Source organism: Zingiber officinale, chromosome 4A, assembly GCF_018446385.1.
Source record: "Zingiber officinale cultivar Zhangliang chromosome 4A, Zo_v1.1, whole genome shotgun sequence".
NCBI lineage: Eukaryota > Viridiplantae > Streptophyta > Magnoliopsida > Zingiberales > Zingiberaceae > Zingiber > Zingiber officinale.
The window spans coordinates 66,957,633-66,972,502 of NC_055992.1; the positions used below are offsets into that span (position 1 = coordinate 66,957,633).

At 42.1% G+C, this 14,870-nt stretch overlaps 1 long non-coding RNA gene across 1 annotated transcript; it reads left to right on the forward strand.

The window, feature by feature from the left end:
• Window positions 1-14,304: 14,304 nt before the first annotated feature.
• On the forward strand, window positions 14,305-14,647 carry LOC121973347. Its single transcript, XR_006109530.1, has 2 exons — window positions 14,305-14,358; window positions 14,556-14,647. It is a non-coding gene; the product is annotated as an uncharacterized LOC121973347 (long non-coding RNA).
• The last annotated feature ends 223 nt before the right edge of the window (window positions 14,648-14,870 follow it).

The window sequence follows — 14,870 nt, forward strand, 5'->3', positions numbered from 1 at the left end:
CTATTATACTTAGTCTATTTGGCACTAATACAAATAAGCATAATAACCAAACAAATGCCTTTATTAATATACAAGAATATGATACAATGAGTCCATACAATCATCAAATGATTGGCTCTAAGGCTCTAACTAACACTAACTGCGGTTAGGCAAAGGTGAAAGTCCTAGGGGGTGGTAACCCTAGGTCCTAGGGGATGGTAACCCTAGGTGGAGGAAACTCCTAGCTGCGATTAGGCAAAGGGAAAACCCTAGGGGGCGGTAACCCTAGGTCATAGGGGGTGGTAACCCTATGCAGAAAGTTTTGGCAGGTCGATGGCTTCAGGCAAAAGTCCTAGGGGTGGTAACCCTAGGTGGAAAGTCCTGGTGTCGCGAACCAGGTGAAAGACTGGACTAGCTGGGAAGTGGATGTCCAGCAGAAAATCCGGAAGCGTCGAGTGCTGAGCAAAAGTTTAGTCGATCTGGAGGAGTGTACTAGCAGTAGGTAAATCTCCTGAGTGGAATAGGTGAGGACGCGTTCCCCGTAGAGGGAACAGTAGGCGTCGGGTCGACCTAGGATTTCCGGACGGAAATCCGAAGTCAGACCCGTACAGTCCGGAGACTGTGATAATATTCTTTATCATATTCATACTATTGTTTTATGCTAACTTTGTGTTGCAGGATATTGTTTGGGACTAACATGTCTTGCAGGTACTAAATAATGATGTTTTCCCTCGGATGAACAGTGTCCGAGGCGCCTCCATGGGGCTTGGAGGCGCCTCGGGTGCAAAACCTGACCTGGCCGCAAAGCAGGGCTGAAGGCGCCTTGGAAGGCGCCTTGAAGACCTATGAAAGCGCCTTCAAAGGTGATAAGCGCAGAATGGTCAGCGCTCATCTGCACGGTGGACTCGGAGCCATGGAGGCGCCTTCGGAGGCTTTCAAGGCGCCTTGGATGCCCTTTATAAGGGGTCTTTGTCACGCCCCAGGTAGTCCCTTCCAGAAGAAATTTCGGCAGCATCTCCCCTGTACGGGTGACAATATGAATCCAGAATACATATATCTATACCTCGGCCACACACGGCCGGAACAATACACACAAATAGTAAACAATCCACTCAGTTATATTCAACATTTCCACACAGATATAATATGAACAATCCACGCAGTTATATAAAGAAAGAACGATATAGAATCCTCGAAGATATATGTAAACATCCTACTCCACTACAACGAAGAAAGACAAAATCCACGAAGTAATGAAAATATATCCGCAGCGGAAAACCAAAAGTAGTAAACCCAAGTGTTCGATATAAAATCCACAATACAAAACCCACATCACAAGTATATAAGATGCAAAAACAAAACAGATCTCGACAACAGGAAATCCTCGCGATAAAGGGGCTAGCGACTAGAATATCTCCCGACGGCCTCAACCTGAAAAATAGTAACAACGGGGTGAGTTCAAAGAACTGAGCAGGTAATCCAATAGATATGTACATCAACATATAGCTACCAGCAACAATCCTACGGTACAGCATCCTAACATTATACATATATAGTACAGCCTCCTAACTATAACAGGTATGCATAACTAAATAAACTGCAGTAACCAACAATAAGCATGAAATACAATCTACTGCAAGAATATAAGAAGTGCATAACTGAAATAAACTGTACTCACCTGGGAGGCTTGGGCGAATGACTGTGTACATACACAGATAAAAATAGTCAGAGCAAATACGCATGTATCCTGTATGCATGTCAATCATATGCAGTCACCCAAGTGCACCATCTAATATGCAACAATCACAATAAATGCAATCTGTGCATATGATGCAATATGACATGGTCACCCCTGATGCCAGTCAGCATCTCACACACAATGGTGAGACCGCGTGGGTAGGACTGTGACACCGTGCACTCTGTCGTCACTACCCCTGAAGAGTGACCGAGTGGACGGGATGCACTGGAGTATACCTATCCTCCAACCTCAACTATAGGAGGGAGCTCAATGCTCTCATCTCCCGGTACGCAATGACGGGGAGGGACCCCCGTGTGTTACCACGCTGCCTATCACACTACCCATGAGTGGAGCCTCTAGCGGAGCACCACCGAGCAACCTACACACCCTATGTGCTGTGCCACTACCCATGCAGTGGTCACGTGGTGCTCAGGTCAATGTTGCCGGTCGACGAGCTCAACAATAATGGAGTCGTCAATCGCCCAGCATGCAATCATGCGATATGGTGCATGCGGCTACAATATGTCATACCTGAACATATCCTCCTCTATATGTGTAGATGCCAAACAGACAAACACATATATAACAATGATAATAAAGAGCATAAACCCAACATCACATATCCAGTATGTATAACAACTAATCCAGTATAGTGAAGTACTATAAATATCCATATCCACGGACATATATACACATGGTAAGAAGTAAAGGTATACCAGCCTAATGTATAGTAGATAACAGTAGAAGCATGTAGCAGGTATCAACTAAACTAAATCCAGGAAAATACTAACTACCAATACTAGTAAGTATATATAAGCTGCACATATCATAAGACACTATCAAAAGATAAGTCAAAGGGTACCCGCCTCAAATAGAAGGTACAATCCCAAATCCGAAGTCAACGTCGAGACGCTTGTCTCGAATCAGAATCCTGTGTCATACAACATATATATTTGATTTAGCTAAATCCAAATGAATAGCTAAATAAAATCTCTAATACTAAATTAGGGCAAAACCCTAATCACATCACGATTAACCTACCTAGATTAAATCTAACAGTTGACTAAGGTTAATTGTCCTAACCCTAATCGTCCCATTAGTTTAATCTAAACAAATAAATCTAAACACAATCACTACCCATCTAGTAATCACGTCATCTCCAATTCAAACCTACACATAAACCTAATTCATCCACAACAGGCATAACCATCTAAAATAACCAAACTACAGGATGATCTACAACTAAGATCATTTATCCTAACTAATCATAATCCAAAACATACCTAATTCTACACACTGTTGTTGATAGCTGGAACCAGAAGAGCTACTGGATGAGGTGGCTGTCGTAACCAATAGAAACCCCATAGAAACACGACCTCAATTCACTGCCCTGATTATAGATCTATAGCAGGGATTGTTGCTGCCAGTAACAGGATGAATTGCTGGATCAAAGAACTCACAGCATTCAATTTGAAATCCACAGAACAGGTCCTCATTGGAATAAAACGGACGAAGCAATGAATTAAACTAGAATTCATTGATCAGATTAAGATTGAAGATCACAGAGCAAATAATAGATCACACCATGGAAACCATAGATCAAACAACACCCTAATCTTACCTCAACCGATTGTCTCTAGGAGGTGTCGCCCGATTCGATTTTATGTTCCCGGAAATTCCTTTGACCCTCAATCAACAAGAAGGAAGGGATCTACGACCTAACCTGAGATCGCCAACAATCAACGAGGAAGCGAGCAAGAATCGGAAAAGAAGATTCGAACTAGGGCACAAATCAGAGAGTCGAAGGATACCAAAGAATCGACTTAGCTTTAACCCCTTCAAAGCTCCAAGATCCACTCCTCGCCGGCAACACCAAGAGACGGAGAAAGAATCGCCGATCGCCAAGAACTGGTGCGTCGCCAAGAATCGCCGATCGCCGGAAATTCCTCCGAAATCCGTAACGCAAGACCTCAACAAGTCCTCCAAAGTCTGAATGGTCCGCTCTAACTGTCCATCTATCTGCGGATGGAATGCCGTACTGAAACGAAGCTGTGTGCCTAAGGCCTGCTGCAGACTTTGCCAGAATCGGGACGTGAACCATGGGTCTCTATCAGATATAATGCTCAACGGAACTCCATGCAATCTGATAACCTCTTGATAGTATAGCTCTGCTAATCGATCCAAAGAATCTGTCTTCCGGATCGCTATAAAATGTGCGGATTTGGTTAATCGGTCAATTATTACCCAAATCGCATCATGACCTCGTCGAGTCCTAGGTAATCCTACCACGAAATCCATAGTAATATGCTCCCACTTCCACTCTGGAATAGGGATCCTCTGAAGTAGACCAGTAGGTCTCTGGTGCTAAGCCTTCACCTGCTGACAGACAAGACATCTAGCTACAAACTCCGCGATGCCTTTCTTTATACCGTTCCACCAATAAGAACGCCTCAAATCGTGATACGTACGGGTCCCACCTGGGTGGATAGCAAATCTAGAACGATGAGCCTCCTGAAGTAACTCCTCCATGACCGGGTGAGACTGAGGTACACATAATCTACCTCGGAAATAAACAATCCCCTCATCATCTCGTGTAAACTCGGTCTGCTGTCCGGAAGCTATCTGGCTGCTAATGAACTGTAAATGTTGATCTCCGGCCTGAGCCTCTCGAATCCTCATCCTGATCGACGACTGAGCAACCATGGTAACAAGAATACCCTGCTCTGTCCGTCCCTGCTCCTCAAGGCCCAACTCGGAGAATCCCTGAATAAAGTCTGTGACTAAAACTCGGTGACAAACTAAAGTCCCTCTGGACTTCCTGCTAAGTGCATCTACAACCACATTAGCTTTACCCGGATGGTAGCTAATAGTACAATCATAATCCTTCAGGAACTCCTTCCATCTCCTCTGTCGGAGATTGAGTTCCTTCTGTGTGAAAATATATTTAAGACTCTTATGATCAGTAAAATCTCAAAAGTAATACCATATAGATGATGTCGCCAAATCTTCAAAGCAAATATAATAGCGGCTAGCTCTAAATCATGTACTGGGTAGTTCTTCTCATGCTCCTTCAACTGACGAGAAGCATAGGAGACTACCCTACCGTGCTGCATCAAAACAGCGCCCAAGCCCTGAAGGGATGCATCTATGTAAAGTACGACCCGTCATCACCAGAAGGTAAAACCAAAACTGGTGCTGATACTAATCTCCGCTTCAGCTCCTAGAATCTAGTCTCGTAAGCCTCTGACCACATGAACTTCACGCCCTTTCTGGTCAGACGTGTCAACGGCATAGCAATACGGGAGAAACCCTCAACAAATCGTCTGTAATATCCAGCCAGTCCCAAAAAACTGCGGATCTCCTGGACTGACTGTGGCTGCTCCCAGTTAGTGATAGCCTCAATCTTCTGAGGATCTACTGAGATACCTCGGCTTGACACCACGTGTCCCAGAAAACCAACCGAAGATAGCCAAAATGCACATTTGCTGAACTTTGCATACAGATGATGTCGTCGCAGAGTCTCCAAGACTATGCGAAGATGCTGTGCGTGCTCCTCCTCAGAACGCGAATAGATCAATATATCATCGATAAACACAATAACAAACTGATCTAGGTACTCCATAAAGATACGGTTCATCAGAACCATAAATACTGCAGGAGCATTGGTAAGCCCAAATAGCATTACCAAAAACTCGTAATGTCCGTATCTGGTGCGAAATGCTGTCTTCTGAATATCAGAATCTCTGACTCTCAACTGATGATATCCAGACCGTAGATCAATCTTGGAATACACTGAGGTATCTCTAAGCTGATCAAATAAATCCTCAATCCGTGGCAAGGGGTACTTATTTCTGATAGTCACTGCATTCAGTTGCATATAATCGATGCACAACCTCAGAGTACCATCCTTCTTCTTGACGAATAGTACAGGAGAACACTAAGGCGGCATATCGTGGGGTTCTCCACAAGAACACCGGAATGCTCCTGCCCGTGCATGTCATATGCAGCTACTACAGGGGGAGCTGTCCTCTGCTGATGATGAGAAGATTGGGCTTTCGGCCCACCTCGCTGAGTCCCAGACTGACCAAACTGTCCCCCCGGAACAGAAACTCCGGAAGCTACATGCTGAGCCTTCAGCAAACCGCCTCGGCTCAAATGTCCAGGCAGTTTGCAATAATAGCAAACTGACTATCCCAGAATACATGCAGAGATGATGTGATCTCGAGACCCGCATCAGGTGCAGTGAGAGTCATCGGTAGACTGTTTCTGATTCTGCTGAGAAGACCGGAAACGTCCTGATGAAGATCGTCCGGACTTCTGGGGTCAGCCAAATAACCCAGAAGTACTTTGACCCGTCTGAATGCGACTGCTCTGCTGTTGCCCATTAATCTGTGGCTGCTGGATCTGTCCGGAAGTCCAATCAGTCTGCTTCCTCTTCTTGTCCGCTTTCACTCTCAGATGAGCAGATTCAATCATAAGAGCTCTACCCAGTGCCTCTGTATATGATGCAATACCAAGACCGGCAATCTTCACCTAAAGATGCCAGTCCAGTCCCTGGACAAACTGAAGCATACGAGATCTATCCTCGGCAACTAACTCAGGATAGAATCTGGTCAACCGATTAAATTCGACATTATACTCCATCACTGAGCGGTTATTCTGTCGAAGACTCAGAAAATCCTGCTGACGTGTCATCTGATACGCCCGTGGAAAATACTGACTCTCGAATGTCTCCTTAAATCTCGTCCAGGGAATATGCTGCTCGCCTATAATCGAGCGCTGCGTGTCCCACCAGATCTCTGCCCCATCTCGCAGGTGGTAAGCAGCCAGCTCGGCCTTCTCCCACTCGGAGCAGGCCATGTAAAAGAATGTCCGCTCCATAGTCTCAATCCAGGACTGAGCTATGCTCCGATCAGTCTCCCCATGGAATAATGTGAATCGGCTCTTCGCCGACTCTGCTAAGGCTGGGATCCGTGCACGTGCTGTAACTATGTCAGTGGGAATCGCTGCAGTACTGGTAAGAACCACTGGGACTACTCCTATGGGTAGTACTGATGGCGGAACTACTGAGTAGACATATGTAGGGGCCAATGAAGGTACGGTGGGTGGTACTGGGTAAGAAACAGCCGGTACTGCCGGTACTGGTGCCGAATATGTAGTAATCGGCACATGTGTCTGCGGTGCCGAGTACGCGGTAGCAGGCACAACTAGAGAGGGTGCCGGGTACTCTACAGGTACAACTGATGGGGGAGGTGCTGAATATGCCGACGGTGGTACCACTGGTGGTACAGTCGAGGTAGGTACCTCTGACGTCGGAACTATCGGGATCTGATACGCAGAAGTACCCACAATGACCTGAGGAGTCTGCCCCTGGCGGGCAGGCTCCGCCCTAGCAGACCTCTCTGAAGACTCTGTCTCAGGAGAATCTATCAGCCTCTTACGTGGTCGCCCACGTCTCGGTACCGGAACACGCGTAGGTGTCATATCTGTAAACAAAATGTTACCCAGATATCACTACAGGTATAAAAACTATAAAGTTACCTAATTTACCTATTTGCCGTCTGGAGATATCCTGTCGCTGCTTAGCCCCAAATAGAACCAATAAAAACCTCGTCAAAATACCTCGAAATTTCAAAACGAGTAAGTTGACGAAAATACGTACGAACCCAAAATACCGCGAAATGCTCACGAAAGTAAGCATCGTAAATCCGAAACCCGATAAGTAGGTATCGCAAAACTTTGCTCTGATACCAAATAAATTGTCACGCCCCAGGTAGTCCCTGCCAGAAGAAATTTCGGCAGCATCTCCCTTGTACGGGTGACAATATGAATCCAGAATACATATATCTATACCTCGGCCACACACGGCCGGAACAATACACACAAATAGTAAACAATCCACTCAGTTATATTCAACATTTCCACACAGATATAATATGAACAATCCACGCAGTTATATAAAGAAAGAACGATATAGAATCCTCGAAGATATATGTAAACATCCTACTCCACTACAACGAAGAAAGACAAAATCCACGAAGTAATGAAAATATATCCGCAGCAGAAAACCAAAAGTAGTAAACCCAAGTGTTCGATATAAAGTCCACAATACAAAACCCACATCACAAGTATATAAGATGCAAAAACAAAACAGATCCCGACAACAGGAAATCCTCGCGATAAAGGGGCTAGCGACTGGAATATCTCCCGACGGCCTCAACCTGAAAAATAGTAACAACGGGGTGAGTTCAAAGAACTCAACAGGTAATCCAATAGATATGTACAGCAACATATAGCTACCAGCAACACTCCTACGGTACAGCATCCTAACAGTATACATATATAGTACAGCCTCCTAACTATAACAGGTATGCATAACTAAATAAACTGCAGTAACCAACAATAAGCATGAAATACAATCTACTGCAAGAATATAAGAAGTGCATAACTGAAATAAACTGTACTCACCTACGAGGCATGGGCGAATGACTGTGGACATACACAGATAAAAATAGTCAGAGCAAATATGCATTTATCCTGTATGCATGTCAATCATATGCAGTCACCCAAGTGCACCATCTAATATGCAACAATGATAATAAATGCAATCTGTGCATATGATGCAATATGACATGGTCACCCCTGACGCCAGTCTGTCTGACCGCATGGGTAGGGCTGTGACACCGTGCACTCTGCCGTCACTACCCCTGAAGAGTGACCGAGTGGACGGGATGCACCAGAGTATACCTATCCTCCAACCTCAACTATAGGAGGGAGCGCAATGCTCTCATCTCCTGGTACGCAATGACGGGGAGGCACCCCGGTGAGCTACCACGCTGCCTATCACACTACCCATGAGTGGAGCCTCCAGCGGAGCACCACCGAGCAACCTACACACCCTATGTGCTGTGCCACTACCCATGCAGTGGTCATGTGGTGCGCAGGTCAATGTAGCCGGCCGACGAGCTCAACAATAATGGAGTCATCAATCGCCCAGCATACAATCATGCGATATGGTGCATGCGACTACAGTATGGCATACCTGAACATATCCTCCTCTATATGTGTAGATGTCAAATAGACAAACACATATATAAAAATGATAATAAAGAGCATAAACCCAACATCACATATCCAGCATATATAACAACTAATCCAGTATAGTGAAGCACTATAAATATCCATATCCACGAACATATATACACATGGTAAGAAGTAAAGGTATACCAGCCTAATGTATAGTAGATAACAGTAGAAGCATGTTGCTGGTATCAACTAAACTAAATCCAGGAAAATACTAACTATCAACACTAGTAAGTATATATAAACTGCACATATCATAAGACACTATCAAAAGATAAGTCAAAGGGTACCCGCCTCAAATAGAAGGTACAATCCCAAATCTGAAGTCAACGTCGAGACGCCTGTCTCGAATCAGAATCCTGTGTCAAACAATATATATATTTGATTTAGCTAAATCCAAATGAATAGCTAAATAAAATCCCAAATACTAAATTAGGGCAAAACCCTAATCACATCACGATTAACCTACCTAGATTAAATCCAATGGTTGAATAAGGTTAATTGTCCTAACCCTAATCGTCCCATTAGTTCAATCTAAACAAATAAATCTAAACACAATCACTACCCATCTAGTAATCACGTCATCTCCAATTCAAACCTACACATAAACCTAATTCATCCACAACAGGCATAACCATCTAAAATAACCAAACTACAGGATGATCTACAACTAAGATCATTTATCCTAACTAATCATAATCCAAAACATACCTAATTCTGCACAATGCTGTTGATAGCTGGAACCAGAAGAGCTACTCGATGAGGTGGCTGTCGTAACCAATAGAAACCCCACAGAAACATGACCTCAATTCACTGGCCTCATTGTAGATCTACAGCAGGGATTGTTACTGCCAGTAATAGGATGAATTATTGGATCAAAGAACTCACAGCATTCAATTTGAAATCCACAGAACAGGTCCTCACTGGAATAAATCGGACGAAGCAATGAATTAAACTAGAATTCATTGATCAGATTAAGATTGAAGATCACAGAGCGAATAATAGATCACACCATGGAAACCATAGATCAAACAACACCCTAATCTTACCTCAACCGATTGTCTCCAGCAGGTGTCGCCCGATTCGATTCTATGTTCCCAGAAATTCCTCTGCCCCTCAATCAACAAGAAGGAAGGGATCTACGACCTAACCTGAGATCGCCAACAATCAATGAGGAAGCGAGCAAGAATCGGAAAAGAAGATTCGAACTAGGGCACAAATCAGAGAGTCGAAGGATACCAAAGAATCGACTTAGCTTTAACCCCTTCAAAGCTCCAAGATCCACTCCTCGCCGGCAACACCAAGAGACGGAGAAAGAATCGCCGATCGCCAAGAACTGGTGCGTCGGTGATCTAGGGCTGAGAGATGAGAGGGGGAGGGAGGAGAGGATTGAGCCGCCCGGTAGCTAGGGACCCTGACGTTGGTGAGACTCCAGAGAGGAAAACCTCCGCCGGCGGTGAGCTCGCGGAGATCGGCGACGACGCGAGAGAGACTCGGTGGAGAGGAGAAGAGATCGAGAAGAAGGGTCGGGGAAGAGAGGGTGGATCGGCGGTTTTGGGGAAGAATTAAAAAGAAAAGGAAATATTTAATTAAAACATTTCTTCACTTAAACATGTATCCCCAAACAGGCTTTATCCGAACCCATCAATTCGTCCCCACAAAACCCGTCGTACAAGCTCTGAAAAATATCCAGAAAATTTCTAAAAATTCCAGAAAATTCCTTTAAGGCTATTTTTAAATAACCCTATTTATTTAAATTTTCCGAGATCTCACAGTCTTCGAGCAGCACTTCAAGACATCAAGTTTCAAGTGATTCCAGTGCTACATGCTGCTACAAACAACGTTTCGAAGTGCTGCTACTTGTGCCCGACGACCAGGAGCTCCGGATCTTCATTTCTTTGTCGTCGGTATAATTAATTATTGTCATTTATTGTACTTCAACTTGTAATTCTTATCGAGCTTATAGTTGTTGCCCACCGGAAGCGATCAAGGATCGCGGGGCTTCGAGTAGGAGTCGCCTTAGGCTTCGAACGAAGTAAATCCTCCGTGTTCTTCTGTCTGTGTTTATCTTTTCTATTTCCGCTGCATTTACTCTTACATTTTAAATCGAACGATTCCGATAATTAAATCAATTTAGCCTCGAGCGCTATTCATCCCTCCCTCTAGCGCGATCTCGATCCAACAATTGGTATCAGAGCGGGGTTGTTTTGAATTGGTGCAACCACCATTCAAAATATTTTTTTCATGGTATTTTGTTTATTTTTTTTCAGAGTCAAAATTAGAATTAGCTCGATAGCTAAATTCTAATTATTTTTATCGAATTGGTTTTGCTCGAAGTTGGTACAATACCACTCAAGCTCGTCATTTCTTTTCCTTTCTCCCGCACTACTAATCCAAGACTTAGTCTTGGAACAGAATTCGTGTATTCTTTTGTCGTGCAGTATTACAAATGGCCCAACAAGAGGGTTTTAGTACGTCCGTCCCCCGCTCTTCACCGGAGAAGATTTCGGATACTGGAAGGGACGGATGGAGACATTTATGAAAACCCACACAATAACAAAAATAGCTTTTCGCAGCTTGCTATTAACAGCGCACATTAAAAGCACGCCGTTAATAGTATTATTAACGGCGTGCATATTGATGCGCGCTGTTAATAGTATAAACTTAAAGAAGGAAAAAAATTACGTCTAGATATTAACAGCGCACATTAAAAGTATGTCGTTAATACTATAAATATTTAATAACAATAACGGAATGCAAAAATAAGCACGCTGCGAATACTTTTTAAAATTATTAACGGCATGCAGCATGCTGCGATTAGTTTAAAAAATAATAATAATAATAAATTATTATTTACGACCATGATTAAAAGGAATGTGTTTTTGACCCAGCATGTTTTGACCAACTTTAATTTTTTTTTAAATTATAGTTTAAAAGATAGTTATCTTTAAAAAAAATAAATTAAACAAAAATATGTAAATAATATATAAAATACATCCAACCCCAAAAGCCGATCAATAATAAACATGGTTAAAAAAAATAAGTAAAGAAAAACTTAAAGTAAGTAATTAAATAAAAATGTAATAAGTAAAAAAACACAATTAAAATAAAAAAAAAATGCTAGGTTAAAAACATAAACCGGATTAAAGCCGTCAAAGTCATTGCCGCTTCCTCTCCCACTACAGGAAAATTGATCTATTGTGATATTATCTTAATGACACTTATTTCTAAGTGTCATAATAAATACCTTATAATGACATTTATTTAAAAATAATACAAAAATAAAATAAAATATCATGTTAGATCCTTTATCTTGACATTTCTAATAAATATCATTATTAATCCATTAATAATTAGTTTAATCTATTAATAATTAGCCTTAGCAAAAATCCAAACCCTCGTCCGCACTTGTCACACCCTCCGCACTTTTCCCTATGGCGCCGAAAAACTTCTTATGCTGCACGCTGTAAGATATCGGAAAATTTAAATAATAAGGTTATTTGGGAAATAGCCTTATAAAATTTTTCAAGAATTTTTAGAAATTTTATGGAAAATTTTCGGAGCTCGTACGACGGGTTTTAAGGGGCCAAATTGACGGCGCGGATAAAAACTGTTTGGGATACCCATTTAAGTAAGGAAATGTTTTATTTATATAATCCTTTTTCCTTGTTTTCTTTCCCAAACGCCGAACCTTTCTTCCCCAACCCTTCGCAACCCGACTTCCCTCTCTTCTCTGTTCTCTCTCGCGGACGATCGACGCCGACGGAGCAAGGCTTCAGCTCCGGCGATCTTTTCTCTGCCGGAATCGACCCTTAAGCTCAGATCCAGCCGAAGCCCTTCTCCTTCTCAGTCCGATCTCTCTCTTCTCTCACGTGGAAAATCCGACGCACCCGACGCCGACAAAGGGCAACTGCTTTCCGACGATCTGGGCCTCTTCGCGTCGCCTGAGGACCGTCGCCGGATTCTCGAAGGTGCTGACGCTGTCCAAGCTCTTCTGATGGAGCGATCCCTTCCTCGGCCGGTTCTTACGCGTGAGCGACGATGGCTAGGTGGCTAGGGCACGATGGAGGGCTTGGTTTTGGTTGTTTCCGACCAATTGACCCTTCGTTTCCTCCTTCTTGAGCTGTTCACATAACGATCCGTGGCTCCTCAAAGTGGATCCGATTGGGTGATACCTTCTGGAGACAACCGATTGAGGTAAGCTTAGGTCTTCTTCTCTGTTACCGATCCTCTTCTTCTTTTCGATTGAATTAGGTTACAGATTTGGAGATGTTGGTATCAGGGAGGTGTTCTTGAGCTGTCGGGAAGAGGCTAGAAGGATGGTTAATTGATCAGTGATCTCCCTGCTTGACCTCCTGTTGTGATCCGATTGATTCCAATGAGGTTGAGTGCTGTGGATCAACAAGCACGACTGTGAGGTGAGGTTCTGTGTACTGTAGGTGTTCTTGGTTCTGCTCTACTTGTTCCAGCATCAACAGTAGCTGTGATTTGAGGTAAGGTGTAGGAATTAGGGTTAATTGGATTACTAGATCAGTTAGTATGATTGGTATATCATTAGTTGATACATGTTGTAATTAGTTGATGATTGTGTGTAGATTTATTTAGTTTAGAATTAATCTAATGGATAAGAGTTCATCTCCTCTTAGGTTTGTGTATATCCTAATTCTCCCATGTTTCTACCTCTTTTTCTAACAATTAGGATAAGAGTTCTATGATAGAGTTCTAGGTTTTCCATACTTTATTTTCTTTTTTTTTTAATATCTTTTTTGTTTTGTTCTATGATAGAGTTCTAGGTTTAGTATGTATATTATCTTGATGACATATTAAACGTTTTTTTTCAACTTAGGTTCCTGCAATCTCTATGATTCATTTGCAATCTAGTTTATTGAACTATCTCTCTTATAACAATAGCAAATCTGTTTGGCACAGGCTAAAGAATGATCATATTTATATACTGTTATCCATAAAAAAAATTAACTTTGTGGCAATTACATGATGGAAGGACATAATACCAAGGAAAAACTTTGTCAGTTACCTCTACCTATTAAAATATAATGATAGGTTTTTTCAAGTTTTGTAATTACAAGTTTTGTAAAACTTGTGTGAATAATACATGATATTTATTTGTTTAAAATATAATGATCTAGGAATCAATTTTTTATATGTGATTTTCTTTCTTGGTAATCAAAAAGTTAACTTGCATGTTTGATTGTTTTGGAGATTTTTTGTCTTAATGAGTGATTCACCTTTGTTTAGAACCCTCCCAAGCTGGCTACTCCTCTATTTGATACTAAAATGGCAGAGGACCCTAAGATGACATACATAGACCTAGATAATCTTCAAATTGTGTTTTGAACGAAGAGGTATTTACTTATATTCGCAAACATGTTATATATAAGTCTGCCACTAGATTCATGTCTTTAATGTACTGTTGAATTGATTGCACTAATTCTTTTCTACACAGTAGTGTTTGGTCTTGCATGGTGATGGCATCTGAGTGTTGGCTTGGTCTCTGTTGGCTTGCTACATATCTCGAAAGCTCCATGATTTGTGCTAAGGTAGTTCTTCTCAACGAGCATATCTGAGATGGAACTTCCATGCTACTTGCTTTTCCGAGTTTGATTTGTTGCTACAAGATCGGAAAGATATTATGTAATTGTTGTTCCTTCTGGTAGAACAGTTTCACTTTTCCATCTTAGTTTCTTGTATGTTCTTTGTTAAATAATTACGTGGATTTAATTCTTATCGATAACAGCTGAAGCGTATCCAATTTGGATTTTCCAGCTCAAAATATCAGTAGATTTGTTGTGGTAGTGCCTTAACAGGATTTGAGACTTCTCCATTCAGATAAGTTATGCTCGTTTGACTCACATTATGATAATTATTTTTAATTTTTTATAATTTAAGTAATAAGTAATGATATATGTATCTTTTGAATTGTGTCGTAATGATTTTGTATATATTTCTATATTTAAGGAAAAGACAAGTCCGGTAGATACAAAAATTACAAGATTGCAAGTTTGGATTGAAAGTCACAAGAAAACAAATGGGGAGCCTAGTACTCAAGCTG